Genomic DNA, 21,820 nt, shown 5'->3' with positions numbered 1-21,820 from the left:
CATGTTATTGTGACTACCTTATAGGGTTGTTTTATCTCCATATCATAGATGAGTGGCTCAGAACCATTGAGAGTGATTTACTTTAAGGCCACTTGGTGATTTCATGGCTGAGCTGAAATTTGCACTGGGAAGTTTCAGCACATTGTTCATGCAAAATGAATGTGGTATTCTGTGGTTAACTTCTATATGGCAATTATCAGAAATTTGATGATGGCTAATGTACCAAACTCTACTTTCTCCATATGATGGTGAAAAATTTGAGATTAATAGGTAGGACTACAAGCAGAGCCTGACTTTCACAGTGTTTTTATTTGAAAACTGTAGAAATGTAATTAGTAATATTACTACTCACAAGTAGGAAAGTACCTTTTTAAAGTTTAAATCCAAGTGGTCCACTCTCCCAACCTCCCAACATCAGAATAACATCTGGTCTACATTTAAGTGTGACACCCTATTTTCTGCATATGGATGTGATGTCACCTGGCTGGCTCTTTGCTCTTCCTCCAGGCAGCCTGGCAGTCTCTGTGCGAAGGGGCAAACCATTGGTGACACAGGGTAACCCCACTGACATCCCAGGAGATCACACCAAGGCTTTCAGCTATTCCCTGGCTTTGTGGGCCTTTATGGTGATCCTTGCTGGGAATGAAACTGCACATGCATTATATTTCATTTCATTTTACTGTTGTGTATAGGCTTTATAGCATAGGCTCCATGAGACAGCAGCATAAGAACATAAGAACAGCCCCACTGGATCAGGCCATAGGCCCATGTAACTTCCTGTATCTCACAGCAGCCCACCAAATGCCCCAGGGAGCACACCAAATAACAAGAGACCTCATCCTGGTGCCCTCCCTTGCATCTGGCATTCTGACATATCCCATTTCTAAAATCAGGAGGTTGCACATATGCATCATGGCTTGTAACCTGTAATAGATTTACAGTCAACAGTCATTCATCATGTTGGCAACCTTCAGTCTTGAAAGACTATGGTATCGCGCTCTGAAAGGTGGTTCTGGGACAGCGTCTACTGTGGCTGAAAAGGCCAATTCGGGAGTGACAATCCCTTCCACACTAGGAGCAAGTGCAGTCTGTCCCTGGTCTGTCTCCCTGGCTATGGGCCTTCAAACCTTTATTAGGCATAAACATTTGATAGGTGAAGACTCTCTACAGAAACCGTAGAGAGAATAGAAACCTAAGCAGTACACGAATATATGTATATGTGCGCACCTATGTGTACACACAAATACGAACGTACATTACATTTTACATACAAACATGAATTATTTAAAGACAGAAAACAGTTACTCTGCAGATATGCCAAGATGTAATATACTCAGTGATTGCTTGGTACAGAAAGCTTGGTTTGATTCAGATTACTCAAATTTAGGAACTGTGCGACTGAGAGGGTTGTATGCTCTACATCACCTGCTAGAAGGAACTGAATTATAGCGTTCTCAGAATGCCCTGTTTTAGCATGGAGCAAGGGAGAGAGAAATTGCTGTCTTAGCGCTTGATATCTGGGACAGTGCAACATAATGTGTATGGATGATTCTACTTTGCCTAAATTGCAGCTACATAAACGATCTTCCCAGGAGGCGTTTCTAAATCTGCCATGTAAGTCTTTAGAGGGGGTCACATTACAACGTGCCAAGGTAAAGGCCCTTCTCTCCAGGGGGTGCATTAGGAGGGACAGATATTTTGGTTGTTGACCACTTGTAATTTTAAGTTGAAAATTCAGAGGGGAACATTTTTTCTGTGCTGCGCCTAGAATCTCTTGCCTTTCTATGTCATATAGTCTGGTTTTCACAAGTCTAGTGATAACTTCAGGAGAGGGAGCTCCTTGTAGATCGACCTCAAGGTCCATCTGTTGAGGTTTTTTTTTAAAAAAATAGTACTAGGCAAGGGGTTAACGTTGAATCAGTCAACAGCCCCTTTAGCAGCAAGTCGTGATCAGCCCTGAAAAATACTTTGGCCCAGTATTTTAAAAAACTGGACCATGCATGTAACTCCAGTCTGTGTTGACCTGAATCCAGGCAAAGTGCTGCATAGGGAACGCAATGCGGTAAGCCGAGAATTTTGTAAAGAAATTTGGATTGAACCCTTTCAATTGTATTATTTAATGCTGGCAACCATACTGGGATGCCATATAAAATTTGTGGTATGACTTTAGCATTGAAAGTTTGTAAAGCAGCTGGTACAAACCCCAGGAGAAGAAAAAGCAAGTTATGGCTTGAACCACTGGTTTGGATGAATTAATTGCAATTGATCGATGAGAGGACCAGGAATGCTTGTAATGAAATCGAAGACCAAGGTACTGGAATTCCTTGACCTGCTGTATTAATTTTCCACTGAAAAGCCAAGATTGTGGTTTCCATGAGTTCCCAAAAACCACAATTTTAGACTTTTCATAGTTTAACTGCAAAGAGTTTATTGTAAAATATTCAATGCAGGCTTTGACCAGTCTCCGTAAGCCTATTTTTGTACGTGAGATCAGAGCCATGTTGTCAGCATATAAAAGTAAAGGGACGTCCACCGATCCCAGTTTGGGGCAATGCGAGTCAAGCTTTGTTAAGAAGGGGCCCAAATCATCGATGAAAAGGATGAACAAAATGGGTGCCAGCACACAACCCTGCTTGACCCCCTTGTTGATCGGGATTGGAGCTGAAAGGTCACTTTGTGGGGAAAATTTCACTTGACAGGAAGTGTTTAGGTGGAGGACACAAATTAATTCTAATAATCTTTTGTCAAGTCCCATCTTCTCAAGTTTTTCCCAGAGTCTGTCCCTTTTAATAGAGTCAAAGGCAGACTTTAAATCCAGGAATGCCACATAGAGTCGAGATTTCTTTTGAGTCACCTGTTTGAAAATTAAGTGGGACAATATCACACAGTGGTCGACTGTGGACTTGTTTGGTCTGAAACCTGCTTGCTCTGGACCTATGATGCTATAATCAGATATCCAGGAAGAAAGTTTTTTCAATAAGTGGGATGCGTACATTTTCCCTGCGACATCCAAAAGGCTTATTGGCCTGTAGCTAGAGGGAAGGTTCTTATTTCCTTTTTTGAAAATAGGGACCAAGATTGATCTGGTCCAGGATTCTGGATTACTCCAAATTTATTGATTCTTGTGAATAGTTCCGCGATAATTGGTGCCCACCAGTCTGACGCTGCTTTATAGATGTCTGAGGGAATTGCATCTGGGCCAGCTGCTTTACCCTGTTTTAGCTGGTTAATAATTGAAATGATCTCATCCACTGAGACAGCAGGCCAGTCTGGGAGGTCTGGCGGGATGGATGCCTGAACAGCAGAGGTCAATTTGGATTCATCAAAAAAAATTGATTTGAAGTGCGATTCCCAGAGTTTGGCAGGGATTGTGGTAGTACCAATTGACTCTTTATGAAAACAACCTGATATAATTTGCCAAAAACTCTTAGCATTTTTTGATCTAACAGCATTGATTAGCAGTGACCATCTTGCTTCTGCAATACGATGGATCGAAACTCTGACAGCTTCCTTCAGGTGGGCAGTCAGCTCGAAATATTGGCGTAAAAGTGTTTTACTGTTAGTGTCTCTAAATTTTTTGTAAGTGCTGCAAACGGCAGTTTTCAGAGATAGGCAGATCTGATCAATCTTAGAGTCATTCGCCCACCCTCAACTCTTTGGGATGAGGGGATCTTACCTAATACTTTCAAATGAGTAGATATTGTCCTCAAAAAAGTGGACAATCCCTGGTTGATCCAGAGTGGACAACTGAGGGATTTCCTTTGCTTGTATTAATGCACAAAATGAGTCCTTAGAGTCTGGGTTCCATTTAATTCTTTTTGTTATGTTTGGGTAACCTTCCTCCTGGGTGTTAGTGTTATGATAATGATTTGGGAGGTAGTCTAAATCACACAACAGAGGAAGATGGTCACTAGACTGAGGGTATCCAACACAAAAGTTTGCTATCTGGGGAAGGAGTTGAGGAGGAACCAAGATATAATCAATAACACTTGCACCTCTAGATGAGATGTAAGTGAATTCTCCATTATCCACCAATGCATCTAAGCCATTTAGCCAAGTAAGGCCATAAGTAATACAAAATTTGGCTAGAAGCAGCCCTGCAGCATTAATTGTTCTATCTTTTGATTGCCTTTCGAATAGACAGGTCTCTGGCAATATCGTGTCAGTAGGTAAGTCCCAAAGTTGATGAAAGATGTCAGAATTATGCCCCACCCTAGAATTGAAATCTCCTATGATTAGAATCTTATAAGAGGGAGATTTACCAGTCAGGTCATTGATTATACCACTAAGATATGCCCATTGCTTTTCAGTTGCAGATTTATCTTTTAAAGGAGGCATATATATATTAATTATCATTATGCTTTGGGGCATTAGCTTCACCTTGATCGCTTGTATTTTGCAAAAGCTATCAGCCATAAATAGCAATTCATGTTTGAAAGCAGGTTTCACAAATATGGCAAGGCCTCCAACTGGGCGGCCTTTTACTGCATTCTTCCGTGCGAGTAAAGATATAGAGAGAAACCCATCAAACTCAATAGGTCTAATTGCCCAAGTTTCCTGCAGTAAAATAATATCTCGGTCTCTTAAAACAGTATCTAGCTCTTTCCCACGAGTCTTTGCAAACCAACCAGCAATATTCCAAGAAAGGATTTTCAGCTGGCCCCGTGACATGCTCTGGGAGCAGGTACGTGAAAGTCAATCTGATGAAGTTGAAGTTGAGAGGATTTGAGTATCTGGATCTGGATTTCTTATAAGAGGATGTTGTGTCCCTTTTTCAGGGGTAGTTTCCTCAGACAGTCTTGACTTGGCATCTAGGTTGTTCAGCAGATTTGCCTTTTCTGGGGCTGTTTTGGTTACTAGGAGAAGATGAGTGCAATCAGGTGTAGAAGGTATCTGCACCAATTGGCTAGATTGAATATCCTCTGATGAGAGCTGTGGTAATTGTGCTGTAGCTTCCTCTAGATGAGCAAATACTGTCTGTTGTTTAGTTGGTGGAAGTGAATTACATGTCTCTGCTGCTGCTTTCTCCAACACTACCATTGATTGGCCTGTAACCTATAATGTATTTTTCCTCCAGAAGCTTGTCCAATCCCCTTTTAAAGGCATCCAGGCCAGACGCCATCACCACATCCTGTGGCAAGGAGTTCCACAGACCGACCACACGCTGAGTAAAGAAATATTTTCTTTTGTCTGTCCTAACTCTCCCAACACTCAATTTTAGTGGATGTCCCCTGGTTCTGGTGTTTTGTGAGAGTGTGAAGAGCATCTCTCTATCCACTTTGTCCATCCCCTGCATAATTTTGTATGTCTCAATCATGTCCCCCCTCAGGCACCTATTTTCTAGGCTGAAGAGGCCCAAACGCCTTAGCCTTTCCTCATAAGGAAGGTGCCCCAGCCCAGTAATCATTTTAGTCGCTCTCTTTTGCACCTTTTCCATTTCCACTATGTCTTTTTTGAGATGCGGTGATCAGAACTGGACACAATACTCCAGGTGTGGCCTTACCATCGATTTGTACAACGGCATTATAATATTAGCTGTTTTGTTATCAATACCTTTTCTAATGATCCCAAGCATAGAATTGAACTTCTTTACTGCCGCCGTACATTGGGTCAACACTTTCATCGACCTGTCCACCACCACCCCAAGATCTCTCTCCTGATCTGTCACAGACAGCTCAGAACCCATCAGCCTATATGTAAAGTTTTGATTTTTTTTGCCCCAGTGTGCATGACCTTACACTTACTGACACTGAAGCGCATCTGCCATTTTACTGCCCATTCTGCTGGAGCGCCTCACAATCACTTCTGGTCTTCACCACTTGGAAAAGTTTGGTGTTGTCTGCAAACCTAGCCACCTCACTGCTCAACCCTGTCTCCAGGTCTTTTATGAAGAGGTTGAAAAGCACCAGTCCCAGGACAGATCATTGGGGCACACTGCTTTTCACCTCTCTCCATTGTGATAATTGCCCATTGACACCCACTCTCTGTTTCCTGGTCTTCAACCAGTTCTCAATCCATGAGAGGACCTGTCCTCTAATTCCCTGACTGTGGAGTTTTTTCAGTAGCCTTTGGTGAGGGACTGTGTCAAACGCCTTCTGAAAGTCCAGATATATAATGTCTATGGGTTCTCCTACGTCCACATGCCTGTTGACCTTTTCAAAGAATTCTATAAGGTTCATGAGGCAAGACTTACCCTTACAGAAGCCATGCTGATTCTCCCTCAGTAAGGCTTGTTCGTCTATGTGTTTTGAGATTCTCTCTTTGATCAGGCATTCCACCATCTTACGTGGTATAGATGTTAGGCTGACCGGCCTATAGATTCCCAGGTCCCCCCTCTTTCTCTTTTTAAAGGTTGGTGTGACATTTGCTATTCTCCAATCCTCTGGCACCCTGGCCGTTTTAAGAGACAAGTTGCATATTTTAGTCAAGAGATCAGCAACTTCATTCTTTAATTCCTTAATAACACTTGGGTGGATGCCATCAGGGCCCGGTAACTTATTGATCTTTAATTTCTCAATGAGGTCTGAAACATATTCTCTTTCAACCTCTATCTGACTTAATTCCTTGGTCAGGAGGGGCCGTTCGGGCAGCAGCATTTGCCTGAGGTCTTATGCCGTGAAGACAGATGCAAAGAACTCATTTAATTTCTCTGCCATCTCGAAGTCTCCTTTCATCTCCCCTTTCCGTCCCTCACCATCCAGAGGGCCAACCATTTCTCTGGTGGGTTTCCTGCTTCTAACATATTTGAAGAAGTTTTTATTATTCCCCTTAATGTTGCTGGCCATGCATTCCTCATAGTCTTGCTTGGCCTCCCATATCACCTTCTTACATTTCTTTGCCACAGTTTATGTTCCTTTTTATTCTCCTCATTAGGGCAAGGCTTCCATTTACGGAGGAAGCTTCCTTTCCCTTTACAGCCTCTCTAACTTGGCTGGTTAGCCATGTGGGCACCCTCCTGGATTTAGTGGAACCCTTCTTTCTTTGTGGTATACACCTCTGCTGGGCCCCGATTACTGTTGTTTTAAGCAGCCTCCATGCACTCTGGAGAGATTGGACTCTTTTTACCTTCCCTTTCAACCTCCTTCTAACCAGCTTCCTCATTTGAGGGAAGTCCGCCTGTCGGAAGTCATGGGTTTTTGTGAGAGATTTGCCCGGTATTCTTCCCCTGACGCGCATGTTGAAATGGATCGCAGCATGATCACTGTTCCCCAACAGCTCAGTAACATTTACATCTCTAACCAGGTCCTGTGTACCACACAATATTAAATCCAGTCACCTGTCCTCTGGTGGGCTCCACAACTAGCTGCTCTAAGGCACAGTCATGTAGCATGTCAAGGACTCCGATCTCCTTTTTGTGACCAGAACACAAATTGACCCAGTCAATATGAGGATAATTGAAGTCCCCCATGATTATAACCTTGTCCCTCCTTGTCACCTCCCTGATCTGTTTCTGCATTTTAAGGTCCCCTTCTGGTTTCTGGTCTGGAGGACGATAGTACGCCCCCAGTATTACATCGCTCCACAGGCCTGGTAATTTAACCCACAGAGATTCTGTGGTGGAGTCGGACCCACCTTCAATCTCAACTTTGCTGGATTCTATCCCTCCCTTAACATAAACGGCCACCCCACCTCCAATACGCCCCTGCCTGTCCCTCCTGTAGAGTTTATAGCCCAGGATTGCGGTATCCCACTGATTCTCCGCATTCCACCAGGTTTCCGTTATGCCCACTATGTCAGTGTTTTCCCTTGTAACCAGACATTCCAGTTCTCCCATCTTTGCTCGGAGACTTTGGGCATTTGCATAAAAGCATTTGTACATGGAATGCTCCAGGACGGGCTGCTTATTAGCTCCTTTGTCCCCGCATCCTCTCACTGTCCCAAACTGTCTATCATATCCCATCACGCTACCATTCCCAATTTCCTCTCCTACTCTGCCTTTAGCTTGTTGTTCTCTAACCTCCCCATCCTCGTCCCATAGGGATGAGGAGTCCCGAACCGGATGCCCCTCGGCTCCTGTCGGCCTTCCCCCAGGGATCAGTTTAAAAGTTGCTCTGCCACCTTTTTAGTGTTATGCACCAGCAGTCTGGTTCCATTCTGGTTCAAGTGAAGCCCGTCCCTCTTGTACAGGCTCCGCTTGTCCCAAAACGTTCCTAGTGCCTAACAAATCTAAACCCCTAAACGAATCTAAACGAATCTAATCCCCTAAACCCCTAGGGGATTGTTTCCCCCCTCTCCAGGATGACATCCTTCAGCCCCGAGACTTCCCACCCAGGCAGCTGAGGAGCTGCACGCCTGAGTTTGGGACAAAGTCTGATCATCCCTGGAAGTCTCCCCACAGTCCTTCTCTGCCTGCCTCTGCTTCTCCAGGTCAGCCACCAAGGCTTCAAGGGAGTGGACGCCTTCCCTGAGACCCTGGAGCTCCTTGCACCGAGGACACACCCATGACTTATGCCCCAGAGGTAACTAGTCATACATGTGGCACTCGATGCAGAACACTGGATAGCCCCCACCCTGCTGCTGGCTGTCTGACTGCATAGCTTTTTTGTTGTTGTTTTTATTTAGGGGTACTTAAAAAACCCTACACTGGTTAGCAGCCCTCTTCTCAAGGGAAGAGAAGGGCAGTGTCTGGGGCCCTGGCCTCCTCGTCCTGTTGCTGAACTCGCCCAGATGCTAAACTCGCGGTGCCTTACCTGGCACTTAGTTCCCAGAGGCACTTGGGGTCCCAAAGGCCACGCGCACTCCTGCAGCATCTGAAAGGGAAACACACTTAGATGGGATGGACAGCCTTTTCTTCCCAGCAGGGTGGTCATGTCCTTGCAAGCTATCCCAGTGTACACATCACAGATGCCAGTGCAGTCTGGCAACACCGGTTGGTTTCCTGTGTGCTATGGAGTTTGCAAAGCCATAGGGACACAGGTGGGAGAAATAGACCCATGACTGGTTGGGGGGGGAGGGCCAGGATCTATTGCTAGCTTCAGTGAGGCTGTAGACTTCCTGGTGTCCTTACCTATGAGAGCAGCAGCCTGCAGAAGGCAAGTGGGAGGGGGTAACATAGAACCAAGACAGCAAGACTTTGGCAATAGCAATGGCATTCTCACCTGGCTTGGGAGGTCACCTGTGAGGCAGCAGCCTTGTTGAGAGTAAGGGCAGAGAGATGGTAACAAGACACTGATGAGGGATGAGAGGCATGTATTTCCAGGCAGGGGGCTGCCTTAGTGTCTGTGAAAGGTGAGAGTAGTGCAGGGGTGACTGTGTGGGCATGACTGTCAGAGTCTTTATCTGTCCAACCTGGAGGTCACAGCAAGCCCTGTGCAGCCCCAACACTGCTCCTGTGTGGCAAGAGTTTGAGGTGAGTGTGCAGGTTCCCCCCCCCTTGACTTATCTGTGTGGAGCTGCTGGGAAGGATAACATCCAATGGAAGGATAACATCAAACATCCAATCTGAGAAGATAGTTGTTAGCAATCTGTCTCCATAAGCATATGCTATTTTGAGCAGGATGATGGGTCTTTGGTGCAAAGTGTGGTTGTTGGTACAGACAGCTGTTTGAGTGGGCTATTTGTACACAGAGTGCACCCCTGCACCAAAGTCCTCCCCCCTTGTAAGAAATGGGTGTAATATATATGGTGGGGCGGGTGCGGAGTGATTGGCTGCCAGTGATACGCTGTATGTGCATGTGCTCCTATGGGACTCCTCTAATCTATGCCTGGTCTGTGGGTGGTACAGAGATTTACTGCAGAAAGTGGTATGTCTGCCTTGCAGTGTGGGGATAGGATTTGGCACTGCTGCACCTGTTCCACTCCTCCACAGTGCCCCCAGCACTGATGGAATTATGGTGGCAGCCAGTCTGTGTCAGGTTTGCATCAGTGTGCAGTTTCAGACGCATTGTTCTGATGTTACCCATTTGTATCCATTGGTGGCAGTTTTCTTCTGGAGGAGTTCTTGTTGCACAGGCAGATTGCATTTGCGCCATGGATAGAATTGGACTGTAGAAGATGTTTGTGTCCTTCACCTACTACTGTTACACTGTGATTTGGGGCATTTTTGTTCTGGTGTGTTTGTAGGAAACAAAAAATGACCTTCCTTCTAGCAATGATTGGTAACTAAAAGCTTTGCTAACTGCAGTAAGTTTAAAAAGGCATCTATATTGAGGCATTGATAATATTTAGGTTTAATTGGTTAGAAAACCATCCATTAAGTGATAAAGTTGTTTAATCAGTTGCCAGTGCTGCATGTTTCCCCTGGGGACTGGGGATAAGAATAGGCCCTCAGTTTGGCTATACCTGTCATAAGAGGCGACTAAACAGCCACCGGGTAGATGGGACTCATTAGCCTGGGAAGGCAGCTCATCTGAGAGAAGGAAAACTCTAATCCCAAACCTCCACTGCCTTGTGGCTACATCCAGTTATGGAAAAGGCTTCAGGAGTCAACCTCGAGGCAAAATCCAGAGCCAGAGTCCCTGAGGCAGTTCATGGCTGAACACAGTCACGTTCTGGCAACTCCTGTGACGCCGCTGGAACCAACCGCATTGGCTTCTGCCTTTCCATTGGACCATTTCAGCGACGTGGAGAGGAGGGATTTGCTGTATGAGTAACAGTCTATCCTCCATATCTACTTTACCCAGGCTGCGCACATTGGAGAGAACACTCTGTTCCAAAACCACTATTTAGAGCGCGATACCATAGTCTTCCGAGACTGAAGGATGCCAACACATGTTGTAACTGATAGTAATAACACTCAACCACTTTTCAATATCTTTCAGTATTCAAGATGTTTTCAAAATGTAGGTTGACTAATGGATTCAGGAATTTATTGCCATTGCTCTCATCTACAGCCACTTCAGTACATTTTATCTTTATGAAATATGAAAGTAGAGAGAAGTGGATATGGTGCATACTGTATATTATATTTCAGGTGGTGCCTTGGCATCTGTGAAGGTTTCATTCCCAAAACCTCTATAGATGCCAAAGCCCAGAGATAATGAAATCTGTGAGTCACGGCACCCAGACCTCCAAACACGACTGGAGCTGTGCTCCAGTCACATCCATAGGGTGTTTTGAGACCAAGGGAGGTTGCATACAGCCTCCATGGGCCTCAGAAAGGCACCCGATGGCGTATAAAAGGCACTTCTGGTTTTCGCTCTTTAAACATCTCTGGGGACATCAGAAAGGCTCCTGGATGTGATTGGAATGAGGTTCCAGTCGCATCTGAGAGACTCAGTGGATACTCAGCTGCAGGTTCAGGACCCACTGTGGGTCAAATCTGCTGGGCCCTAACCCACAGATAAAGAATCATGTGGTCAAATCATGTGGTTCCTTCTCGCCTGATGTGTCTTCACCATTTATTCTTGTTTTACAAGTTCAGTTTGCTGTAGTAGTGCAGTTATGCCGAACAATATTTTGTTTACACGTTCATATTGTTCTTGCCTAAAATAGTAGGTAACATGCCTAGAATCACACTTACCGTATTTTTCGCTCCATAAGACGCACCTGACCATAAGACGCACCTAGTTTTTAGAGGAGAAAAACAAGGAAAAAAATATTCTGAACCAAATAGTGTAATAAAATATTTAATAAACTATAACAGAATAACATTTGAACCATGTAAAGTGAACAGCAGTCAACAGTGGCATTAAGAACCATTATCACTGTCATTAACAAATGGAGAGACTTAAAGGTTTGAGCACTCTAGTTTTCTGGAAACACCAAGAAATCATCATCTTGAGAGTCAGAATTTATGAAGCTCACAAAAGCAGGTGCACGCAAATAGGGGATCACATTATCTTTCTGCTACAATGATGTTCTTCCAAATTCCAATCCACTGGGCCTCGTGCCCACTTAAGGCTGATCAGCCCCCCTTGTGCAACTCACCAGTGCAGCAAGCAAAAATGAGTCCAGTTCCAGTCCACAGATGCCAAGTAAATCAGTCCCATCATTCAGAGTTACCAAATCAGAGTCCAGAGCCAATAAGCCAAATTACAGTCCAAGGTCAGGTTCCAGGTAGGTCAGTTAAATCCATCAGGGTATCCAAGTCCAGTCACAATCCACAGTCAGATTCCAAATTCAATAAACCCAGTCAGTCTCCTCCCCTACCTCCAACCTGCACTCCTTCAAAACCCACAAACCCTTTCTGCCTCAGGTACTCCTTATATCCCTGAGGGCCCTATTGCCTTCCAGTGGCTGCAGCTATGCAGCACACTCTGCTGGATGCCCAGGCCTTACCCTTAAAGGGGCCACTGCTGACACCACATCTGCCTCCTCACCAGATCTTCCTGGATTCCAATACAAGGGGGGGGGGAGCAGATCTCTATACAGACCAGTGCAAAAACAGGGGAAAGGTGTGGGGGAGGTAAGATCTTTGTATAGGCATCACAGCAAGACCAGTGCAAAACCCCTTGCACACAGAACCAACAGATGGAAGTGGGGGGGGGGGGTGCAGATCTCCATACATACCAGTGCAAAAGCAGGGGAAAAGTGTGGGGGAGGTAAGATCTCTGTATAGGCATCATAGCAAGACCATTGCAAAACCCCTTGCACACAGAACCAACAGATGGAAGTGGGGGGGGGGCGCAGATCTCCATACATAGCAGTGCAAAAGCAGGGGAAAAGTGTGGGGCAGGTAAGATCTCTGTATAGGCATCACAGCAAGACCATTGCAAAATCCCTTGCACACAGAACCAACAGATGGAAGTGGGGGGGGGCGCAGATCTCCATACATAGCAGTGCAAAAGCAGGGGAAAAGTGTGGGGCAGGTAAGATCTCTGTATAGGCATCACAGCAAGACCATTGCAAAATCCCTTGCACACAGAACCAACAGATGGAAGTGGGGGGGTGCAGATCTCCATCCATACCAGTGCAAAAGCAGGGGAAAGGTAAGTCAGCCCCAGTAGAGCCAATGGGGCTCACTCCCAGGGATGAGTGGACGGGAGAAAAGCCTGCCAGCGCCTCCTCTCCCAGGGAGGAGCCCGTCTCAGTCCCTGGGCTCCCTGGACTCACTCCCTAGGCTCGCTCCCCGGGCTCACAAGCCTGCCAGGGGCTCACTCCTAGGGATGCATGGACAGGAGAGAAGCCCTCGATTGACTCATTTCGCCTGGAGATGGACTGGTAGCTCGAGGATCGACATAATGAGCACCCCTGCTCTAGGGGCTTGCTCAGCAAGACTGCCATCCCACCCACGCTTTCCTGGGAGTGAGCCCCAGTGACTCTGAGACTTACTTCTGAGTAGACACGTGGGCTTTCTCAGCGAGCCTGCCATCCCACCCACCCACCCACCCCCCCTTTCCTGGGAGTGAGCCCCAGTGATTCTGAGACTTCTGAGTAGACACGAGGGCTTGCTCAGCAAGACTGCCATCCCACCCACGCTTTCCTGGGGAGCAGAGCAGAGCGGGCAGGGGGCGGGGCCAGGGGCGGAGTTTTTTTTTTTTTTCCCAGTATTCGCTCCATAAGACGCACACACTTTTCCCCCCACTTTTTTGGGGGGAAAAGTGCGTCTTATAGAGCGAAAAATACGGTACTCATATCCAGGTAATAGCTTGTGTCTTTTGTTTGGGTAAAACATCAAATGACCAGGATGGCCTTCAATCTAGTGAGCTTTTTTATGTACATGTGGAGAAGGAACTTTTTTTTGTCCAAACAGCAACTCTTAATACAGTATTGCCAAATGTCCTGTAAACTTTCTTAAGTTTATAAAGCAGCTTATAGAAGCGTTGGCAAATGACTGATCTGTGCTTCTCTGGATCAGGGCTATCACTTACAACTCATGATGCTTAAAGTCTAGAGCAGGGGTGTCCATACTTTTTGGCAGGAGGGCCACTTCATCTCTCTGATACTGTGTTGGGGGAAAAAAAAATTAATTTACATTTCAAATATGAATACATTTATACAAATTAATATATTAGAGATGGAACTTATATAAATGAAGGTCTTGCAATAGCTCAATGCCTATGAAAGGCCTTGCACAAAGCAAGTCCAACCTTTCCTTTGCTGCTGCATCACAGATGTGAAACAGCAAGCAGTGGAGGGAGCCTTCATTCCACAGCTCACACAGAGGTCGAACAGTTGGCAGTCATGCTGAGAGCAGTTGCATCAGACCAGCGCGGGCTCCAGCAAGTCTCTGGAGGGCCAGAGGCTCATTGGAGACCAGGGACTCCCTGAGGGCCGGATTGGGAGTCCTTGTGGGCCACAAGTGGCCCTAGGGCTGGGGTTTGGGCACCCTGGTCTAGAGTTATGTTACTGATTTAAAATAATCAACATATAGATGGACAAACGCTTGCCCTTTACTTGAATTTCCTTGGAAATAATCAGATTTCTCCCCCCATGCCATCAAGAAGAAAGCAAATCATTTTATGAGTCAATTTGAGGTTTCGAAAATGATTGCTAGGCCCCACACCCTCCAAAATGCACTCTAACTGCCTTTTATTTAAGGTGGCAGGAGCAGCAGCAGCAGAGTGCACATGGAAAATGGTGACAATGCCTCTTCCTCCACCTCATTCCCCTGATGTGTAATGTGGCAGGAAGAAAAGTGTAGTAGTCATGTGTAAAGACCAAGAAACATCACAGTGCAGTGCACCAGAGGGAAGAAAAAAATATCTTGTGCTGCTCCTTTCATCTTGGTGTACTGCTCTGCAGTTGCTAGGGTGACAAGAGGGTTAGAAGAAAGCATCTTTCCTTCTGATGGAATGCCACTACCTTTGCTTCTCCTACTGCTGGACTTGAAGTAAACTGGAAGAGTCTATTGAGGAAATTAACAGTGAGTGGGAAAGATGTCAGCAGATTTTTTTGAGTCAGTCTCAGAAAGGACTTTGGGGCTTGAAACTTTCACTACTTGGGTTGCAGTTTTGCAATTCCCTCAAAGCACTTATCCAGGCATGAACTTGGAGAAATCTGTCTTGAAGTGATTCTTTATGTTGGACTCTTTCAGTCATTTGTAAGGTGTACAGGATAATATGTATTCTAGTGGTTCTCACACATTTAGCACCAGGACCCACCGGGACAGAATGAGAATCTGTTGGGACCCACCGGAAGTAATGTCATGACCGGAAGTGACATCATCAAGCGGGAAAATTTTAACTATCCTAGGCTGCAATCCTACACACACTTACCCAGGAGTAAGTTTCCTTTACTATCATTGTTAAAAGAATATACATAGTAGTTTGTTAAAAGTACAGGTCTGTAACATTTCCCCAAATGCAGTCACATAACATGGTAGCATCAAGTCTAATATATTAAAAATAAAATATTGAAATGAATGGGGACTCACCTGAAATTGTCTTGCAACCCACCTAGTGGGTCCCAACCCACAGTTTGAGAAACACTGATCTATTCTCATTAGTATTAAAATGTAGACAGTTCCCTATTTTTTATTTTGATTTGTAAAACTTAAATCAATTTCTTTTGAAACAAAGTGAAACTGAAGGCTGGTTTTGTGGAGTGAAAAGGACAACATACTTAAGAGCAGGAGGTCTGGTCTAGAGGGTAGAGCCTCCATTTGCCTGAAGATAACATCCGAAGGTCGCCATTTCGAGGCCACCGGCACTGTGAACGGCAAGACCTTGAAGCCGCTGACAAGCCTAGCCGAGTTATGCCGAGTTATTCCACCTGCTCTTTGGCCGCTGTCAGCCTGTGTGGGAGGAAAATGGAGGCCAGAATGTGATACCAGCTCATAAAAGACCCATCTGAAATGTTGTGGTTCTTGAAAGACAGAACCTTCTTCAATTGTAAAAATCCCTGTTGGGATTTAGTATAGCCTGCCTATGTAAACTGCCTTGAATTAAAGTCTGAGAAGAAATCTGACGACCAAGAAAGGCGGTATATAAATACAGTGATACCTCGCAAGATGAAATTAATTCGTTCCGCGAGTTGTTTCGTATTGCGAAAATTTCGTCTTGCGAAGCGCAGTTTCCCATAGGAATGCATTGAAATCTAATTAATCCATTCCTATGGGCAAAAAAAGTCAGAACAAAGTCAAATTTGGTTTACAAAGTGCTTATTAAGTGCTCTTTAAAGGCATACATACTGTACAGAGGATTTCAAAAATTTCAAGCACAAAACTTCAATGCATCCTGGGTATTAACGGTTGTGCGATTTAAAAGAAACCAAAACAAAAAAAGTGCAAAAAAATTGGTCTTGCGAAGCACGGCCATAGAAAAATTCATCTTGCGAGTCACCAAAAAAATCGCAAAACGCTTTCGTCTTGCGAGTTTTTCGTTGCGCGAGGCATTCGTCTTGCGAGGCATCACTGTACCTGTATTATTATTGTATTATTAAAACAAAACACATACTCCTAGTGATGCTGTAAGGGGAGAAAATAAAGATTTGTAGCAGGCTGATCCCTACTTCCAAAAGAATCACAGGGTGGGTTGTGGTTGGGAATGTTCTTTGATAGGCACTGAGGGATTTATTTCCTGACCTGCTTTGGTATCCAGGGAGGAGTTGTGTTTGCCTGGAGCCTGCATTAAAGACATACTTGGGAAGCTGCCAAAGCTTATTAAAACCACTGGCTACCAGCCCATGCTGCTTATTCAGTTGGGTACCAGCTTGCTTTAAAGACAAATGTGGAAAGGATCAAAGGAAGACTATGAACTTCTGGGAGCAAGGGGTATGGGATGACAGGTGCCATTCTTCCAAGTGGAATGAAGAAATTTCCAAGGGGCAAACTAAATTTCAATGAAGAGTGAATGAGTATATGTAGGTGGTGGTCAATTTCCTGACTCAAACAATAGGCAACTGGAAAGTGATGGGCTATGTATAATTGAACTGCAATATGAATATTTGACAGATGGCTTGCTCAGTTTCTGAAGGGATTTCTTATACAGTGTATCTGATGATATTGATATCTGTTGAAAATACAGTAAAATCTTGAATTTCATATATTTGACTTTCATCACTTTTTCTTTTAGCCGTTTTCAATTAATAAGCACATTTCAAATTTTGTCCATGTGCTTTTCTTTTTGTCCAATTTCATTGAACCTTCCATAATATTCATTAACATTCATATGCTTATTTTTTATTTCTGTTTATTTCAGATTTGCATATGTTTAGTTATTTACATTTTTCACTAGCCAAAATAAATTTGTAAGCTAAATAAGGCTATGCTTTGACATTTATCTATTTTTTACTTTCATCCATGCTCTGGTCCCTAACAACTTGGAAAAGGAGATCTGGGTACTGCTGAGTATTTTTTTAATGAGCTGTGATTCCCAGGCCGCTGGCAACTGTGTTTGCGCAATTGCAGATTATCACAGCTGTAACTAATCATGCTTGTATCTATCTACTGTTAAATTTAGGCATTTGAATGAGATTCAATGAAACAGACCAGGGACAGACTGCACTTGCTCCCGGTGTGGAAGGGATTGTCACTCCCGAATTGGCCTTTTCAGCCACACTAGACACTGTTCTAGAACCACCATTCGGAGCGCGATACCATAGTCTTTCGAGACTGAAGGTTGCCAACAGTAGAATGAGATTAAACTACTGTACTGAGTTTTTATTTTATACAGATGCATGGTTTGGATAACACTATGAAGAATGATTAAACTTTCATCGTCCTCATCCCCTCTAATACCAGCCCACATGATCAGATGCCTACCAGTTTGAAAGTAAACTGGCTCACCTAAAAACAAGGGACTTTGTAATATACACTCAGAGGAGACTTTGTAGATATATGACAGTATATTACAGCCTATTTATACACGGATTTTTTATATACGGATTTGACTCAACATGAATGGCCCCTGCAAATGAGAAGGAATGTGCTGATCCCTGGAGAAGGGGAAAAATGCATCCCTTTAAAATCATTTTAAAAAACTGAACAGTCCTTTAACAATAGCCCCGTTAATGAGGAAGGGGGGGGCAGCTGGCTGACATCAATCCTTCTCTCTCCAGTGGACCCCTCCCTACCCCCTGAGCATGTGAAAGAAAGGTGATCACTTTGCATTGGTGAAGAGAGGGGCTGAGTGAAGCTCCTCCTCTTGGAGGAGGACTGATGTGTTAAGGTTTAAGGGGGGCTTGTATAAAATTATAAGAGGATTGGTGTAGGTTCCCAGTCTTGTCCCAATATGAGCAGGTTGCAAGAACAACACTTCAACTACAGCAGAGTACTTTCAGCAGTTGTATTGGTCAAGGGATATCATATATAGAATAGTCATTTAACTGTCCAAGAGTCAGCACGGAGAGCAGTCAGTTCCAGTATAACAAATCCAAATCAGTTCCAATAATACACAGTCAAAGGTTCAGTCCATACATCAGTAATATCACATACATACAGTATCCAGCCTCTTCAGTCACTGGCAGCAGTCTCACAGTTACTCCATCAACCCCCTACTGCTGCACTTGAGGCACCTTCTGACTATCTTCATATAGTCAGGTCAGCCAATCAGTATTTGGCTTGGTCACACCCAGGGTGTGCCTGTCCCAGGTGCTTGCTGATTCTGCTGAATCATTGCTCTGCACCTGCTCCCTGAACCAACATGTAAGCTTTGGTTCTTCATCACTCAGAACTCAAGCTGACATGATGGATGGATTGTCTTCTTAATCTTATCTTACATCACAAAGGTCAGCAAGGCTGTTTTCAAATCACCAGAGCAAAGAAACTTTGTTTTTTAAATTGATTTGCTATAGTGTGTTTTTTGCCATCCATGTGAGTGCTTGGAACCCACTTGAATAGTGAAGCTCAACCTGTAGTTTGTCATAGTTAAAAAATATTTAAAGGGAACAAATGCAAACCAAACAGCCTGACAAGTACATTTTGCTTTTTAGGCCCTATGGAATGTTAAGGGTAGTTGAGCCTTTTAAACATTGAGGATATCAGTTGGGAGGAGTTAGAAGAGGGGATAAGCCTATATAAACCCATAACAGCTCTTAGTAAGTACCCTGGAGGTTGGGGTTCATTGTACATTCCATGAGGTTAGAAAAACTTCCTTCTCTGCACTAGGAATATTTTTCTCTCTTTGCTCTCCAGAAACTTTGCTTTTATGGCACTTAAACCTAAGCACTTTAATGATATATATTTGAGGTTGGCAGTCCCAAAAATTGCTGTAAGGTTTATGTTCTGGGCTGCCTGGTTTTCTTTAGGGAAAACCAATGGAGGACTAGGAATATAGTGCAACATTTTTGTTGGGAGTCTCTGCTTACTTTGGGTTAATTTTTTCATATTGCTTGTCTTCATTGTTGGTGCTATTTAGATTAAGAGTGATGTGGTCCCAAACTGGAGTATCACTTTATCTTACGTTTGTTACCCTGTGACACCAATTGGCATAAGTCTGTTCCTTTCTACTTGGTCCCAGTGACAAGATGGAATTCAGTTTTTTGTTTTGAATTTTCTTTGAATGTGTGGTGCTTCCTTTCTGATTTCTGTATCTCCTCTGATTCTTAATTTTTCTTTCTGGCTTGAAACCTGGCCAGTTCCAACTTGCAGTTCCTTGTGTCATCTTTCTGTTGCTCATTCTCTGTGTTTAGATATCTTAAAGCTAACTAGGCTTTGATATTGCCAGCTCATTTGGAACATGGTGATTATTCGTGTACTCCTACTCCTTGGCAATTGGTGCAATCCACTGCTTACTGTAGGCATCAAAGCTTGGGTAGGAAATACAAAAATATGTTTCTTGAAACTTCCTATAGGAGTTTGTCTTTAGAATCTGTATTCTTTGTTTCCTTTTCTAGCTACCTTTTGCTAAATAAAAGCGCACTTGAATGAATAAAAGTAGTATCTACTATCTTACTCTATTACAATGTGTAACAAAATTTGGCAGTTTTGCATTTATCTGAATTTTTAAAATACTCTTTATTAGTTTTGGTGGCAAGGATTTAAAAAATGCTGCTATTTTTGCATAGCATCGATAGCCGCAATTTGCGTTATGCAGTTGTATAATACAACATGAATTACAATGCATGAACAATGCCTTGTTGGCAACCTTCAGTCTCGGAAGACTATGGTATCGTGCTCTGGATGGTGGTTCTGGCACAGCATCTAGTGTGGCTGAAAAGGCCGATTCGGGAGTGACAATCCCTTCCACACTGGGAGCAAGTGTAGTCTGTCCCTGGTCTGTCTCCCTGGCTGTGGGCCTTCCTTCTTTGCCTCTTTGCCTCAGACTGTTGGCCAAGTGTTTCTTCAAACTGGGAAAGGCCATGCTGCACAGCCTGCCTCCAAGTGGGCCGCTCAGTGGCCAGGGTTTCCTACATGTTGAGGTCCACTCCTAAGGCCTTCAGATCTCTCTTGCAGATGTCCTTGTATCGCAGCTGTGGTCTACCTGTAGGGCGTCTTCCTTGCACGAGTTCTCCATAGAGGAGATCGTTTGGGATCCGGCCATCATCCATTCTCACCACATGACCAAGCCAACGCAGGCGTCTCTGTTTCAGCAGTGCATACATGCTAGGGATTCCAGCTCGTTCCAGGACTGTGTTGTTTGGAACTTTGTCCTGCCAAGTGATGCCGAGGATGCATCGGAGGCAGCGCATGTGGAATGCGTTCAGTTTCCTCTCCTGTTGTGAGTGAAGAGTCCATGACTCACTGCAGTACAGAAGTGTACTCAGGATGCAAGCTCTGTAGACCTGGATCTTGGTATGTTCCGTCAGCTTCTTGTTGGACCAGACTCTCTGTGAGTCTGGAAAACGTGGTAGCTGCTTTACCAATGTGTTTGTTTAGCTCGGTATCGAGAGAAAGAGTGTTGGAGATTGTTGAGCCAAGGTACACAAAGTCATGGACAACCTCCAGTTCATGCGCAGAGATTGTAATGCAGGGAGGTGAGTCCACATCCTGAACCATGACCTGTGTTTTCTTCAGGCTGATCATCAGTCCAAAATCTTGGCAGGCCTTGCTAAAACGATCCATGAGCTGCTGGAGATCTTTGGCAGAGTGGGTAGTGACAGCTGCATCGTCGGCAAAAAGGAAGTCACACAGACATTTCAGCTGAACTTTGGACTTTGCTCTCAGTCTGGAGAGGTTGAAGAGCTTTCCGTCTGATCTGGTCCGGAGATAGATGCCTTCTGTTGCAGTTCCAAAGGCCTGCTTCAGCAGGACAGTGAAGAAAATCCCAAACAAGGTTGGTGCAAGAACACAGCCCTGCTTCACTCCACTTTGGATGTCAAAGGGGTCTGATGTGGAGCCATCGAAAACAACAGTGCCTTTCATGTCCTTGTGGAAAGATCTGATGATGCTGAAGAGCCTGGGTGGACATCCAGTCTTGGGGAGAATCTTGAAGAGGCCGTCCCTGCTGACCAGGTCGAAAGCCTTCGTGAGATCTATGAAGGCTATAAAGAGTGGCTGTCGTTGTTCCCTGCATTTCTCCTGCAGTTGTCTAAGGGAGAATACCATATCAGTGGTGGACCTGTTGGCTTGGAATCCGCACTGCGATTCTGGATAAATGCTCTCTGCAAGTACCTGGAGCCTCTTTAGTGCAACTCGGGCAAACAACTTTCCTACAACACTAAGGAGAGAGATGCCGCGGTAGTTGTTGCAGTCACCCCTGTCGCCTTTGTTCTTGTACAGCGTGATGATGTTTGCATCCCTCATGTCTTGAGGTACTCCACCTTCTCTCCAGCAGAGACAGAGGATTTCATGCAGCTCAGTGATGATGATCTCTTTGCAGCACTTTAGAACTTCAGTAGGGATGCTAAACCATTGTATAATAGACTAACTAGAGTACCTTATGTCTATACTGGCAGTTCAAAGATCCCCCCCAATCAGACAAATGATTTATCTGCCTGTGATTGTAGCCATCCTGTTGTTTTCTACTGTGCTGCTGGTTCTTTACTGTCTGCAAATGCGAACAGATAGCAGGAAGTGAGTTGGAGGGCTGAAAATAATGCAGTGCTAAGTCTGAACTCT

At 44.5% G+C, this 21,820-nt stretch overlaps 1 protein-coding gene across 6 annotated transcripts in view; it reads left to right on the top strand.

Annotated features, from left to right (window-relative positions):
• GPHN (gephyrin) overlaps nucleotides 1-21,820 on the top strand; it is a 464,667-nt gene that overhangs the window by 16,095 nt on the left and 426,752 nt on the right. The gene's annotated exons all lie outside the window — the stretch shown is intronic.

This window comes from Tiliqua scincoides, chromosome 1 (assembly GCF_035046505.1).
Source record: "Tiliqua scincoides isolate rTilSci1 chromosome 1, rTilSci1.hap2, whole genome shotgun sequence".
Lineage (NCBI taxonomy): Eukaryota > Metazoa > Chordata > Lepidosauria > Squamata > Scincidae > Tiliqua > Tiliqua scincoides.
Note: the sequence above shows the minus strand (reverse complement) of the source record. Positions and strands in the feature narration are given on the sequence as shown.